This window comes from Moschus berezovskii, chromosome 16, assembly GCF_049115385.1.
Source record: "Moschus berezovskii isolate FMDL1 chromosome 16, NW_MosBer_1.0, whole genome shotgun sequence".
Classification (NCBI taxonomy): Eukaryota; Metazoa; Chordata; class Mammalia; order Artiodactyla; family Moschidae; genus Moschus; species Moschus berezovskii.
This window is the reverse complement of record NC_142475.1, coordinates 51103086-51105595: the sequence shown is the minus strand read 5'-3', so window position 1 is coordinate 51105595 and position 2510 is coordinate 51103086. Positions and strand designations below refer to the sequence as shown.

General features: G+C 37.4%; 1 pseudogene; it reads left to right on the top strand.

The window, feature by feature from the left end:
- The first annotated feature begins 295 nt into the window (after positions 1-295).
- Positions 296-547, top strand: LOC148775251 (small ribosomal subunit protein eS27 pseudogene; annotated as a pseudogene).
- Positions 548-2510: the final 1963 nt, after the last annotated feature.

Here is a 2510-nt window from a genome sequence, read left to right as displayed (position 1 = left end):
GAAGTCGCTCAGTCGTGTCCTTCTAGTAGAGACCCCATGGACTGCAGCCCATCAGGCTCCTCTGTCCGTGCGATTTTCTAGGCAAGAGTACTGGAGTGGCTTGCCATTGCCTTCTCCGCTGTTTGTGTGAGTTCATCATAAAACTGAGAATGCCTCTTGCTTTTTCATCCTATAATTTTAAAAAATGGTTTGTACATATCATATAGTAAAGGAATAAAAAATCCATTAGGCAGGTTTTCTTAGATGATAAAGCATGTGAGGCCTTTTCTTGTGGTGATGAACTCCTCACGAGAACATGCCTCTCACAAAGGATCTTCTTCACCCCTCTCCAGAACAGAAGAGGAAACACAAGAAGAAGCACCTGGTACAGAGACCTAATTCCTATTTCTTGGATGTAAAATGCCCAGGATGCTATAAAATCACCACCGTCTTCAGCCATGCACAAACAGTAGTTTAGTGTGTTGGGTGCTGTACTGTCCTCTGCCAGCCTACAGGAGGAAAAGCAAGGCTTACAGAAGGATGCTCGTTCAGACGGAAGCAGCACTAAAAGTACCCTGCATCAAGATGAATGGCAAACCACCCCAACAAACATGTTTTGGATTAAAAAAAAAGGATTTGAGTTGTCTTAATGTTCAAAAACATATATTTCTGACTAACTACATCATTAGGATCAGTAGAAAACCATCAATTTTCCGAGCTTTTCAGATTTGTCTAATAATGAAAAAGGATATATTTCAGTTAAATTTTTATTTATCTGTCCCAAATCCAATATGGTATTACATACATGGTTAAAAATATTTCTTCAAAAATTTTAAAAAATTTTATGATTATTCAATTTTATTCCATTCCCTGGACATTGTTTTATACTTACCATCTTGAATAAAAGAATGAGCAACCAAAAGTCCTGGATAAACTATAAGAAATAAAGCAAATAATCATGAGCTAAGATATACATATTGTCATATGTGTAAAATCGCTATTATGTGGACTTCTCTGCTGGTCCAAAGGTTAAGAATCTAGCTGCCAATGTAAAGGACACAGGTTCAATCCCTGGTCCTGGAAGATCTCACATGCCTTGAGGCAACTAAGCCTGAATGCCACAGCTACTAAGCCCATGCTCCCTATAGCCATGCCTCTCAATAAGAGAAGCTACAGAAGCCCATGCACCACAGCTAGAGAGTAGCCCCTGCTCACTGCAACTAGAGAAAGCCTGCACACAGCAATGAAGGCTCAGTAAAGTCAAAAATTGATAAATAAATCACTATTGTGATTCATGTTAGGATATTGTAGATATTGATAAACAATTGAATAATTTTTAATTCATGCAGATTTTTCTCTGAATGTTATATGTTATTATTCAGTCACTAAATTATGTCTGACTCTTTGGGAACTCATGGATTGCAACACCCTATGTTGCATACTGAGTGTTATAGCATCTAGCCAATGATTTGGAAGTAAGAAAATCTGTCATCCAAGATCTGCTCCTTACTGGCTAACTGTGCAACTTTGGGACAGTGATATCAATTTCCTGGGCCTTGATTTTCATATTTGTAAAATAATAATAACACCTAACGGTGGGGGGATTTGTATGAATCATTAATGACATAGATACATTACACACAACACTTTGATTGCAAGAAGGAGGAAATGTAAGTAACACAAAAAATTTATATTTCAATTAACCAAAAAATTTATATTTCAAGCCACACACCAAAAAGGAAAAACAAAAAACAATGAGTATATCCATGAATTCAAATCATTAGATTTTCATATTGACTTCTATATTTGCCTCTTTTTTTACAAAGAGCTGTGCTATCACAAACCAACCATCTTCACAAGGTTAAAAACAAGACGGTAACCAGGTTGGATCTTAAATTCTCATAAATTTCATGAGTAGAAAGGAAAAAAATTCTATCCAACTAATTCCAGTTAGAAAAATCCTGGGGAAGAAAACTGATTGGTCCTGCTCATTGGTTCTCATATTCATTTTTGAATCAAGCAGTGGGAGTCAGGTGGAAGATTGTGACAGGCCCCAATTTCTGTGATATGTGCAGACCTGTGATGTGGGATGCATGATCTACAACCAAAAAAGGGAAGAAAAAATACAGGACAAATCAAAACAAGTAGCAAAACAGAATCTTCACTATTAAAGTACTTGGCATAGTATTAGCTAAGGACTTGGAAAGGATAGATATTAGTGCTGATGAGATTAACTTTCATTTCCTGGATCAACCGATTAGTTAGCTTCACTCTGGGTTATGGACCATTCATGTATGCTCATGGTGGTGAGCGTGAGAGGAATCCAATAAAAGAGAGAAATGTGCACCATCCTCCACTGCTAGGTTAGAGCTTGTTTTGCTGATGGTGTGTCATTCAGGGTATGTATTCCTCCAAAGGGCAGAGGGTTACTACTCTTGCAGATTTCAATACATTAAATTGAAATGAGAACTCTAATTCAGAGTGAACTGCAATCTGCTGGAATATGCTGAGGTCATCTTGACACACCTAGC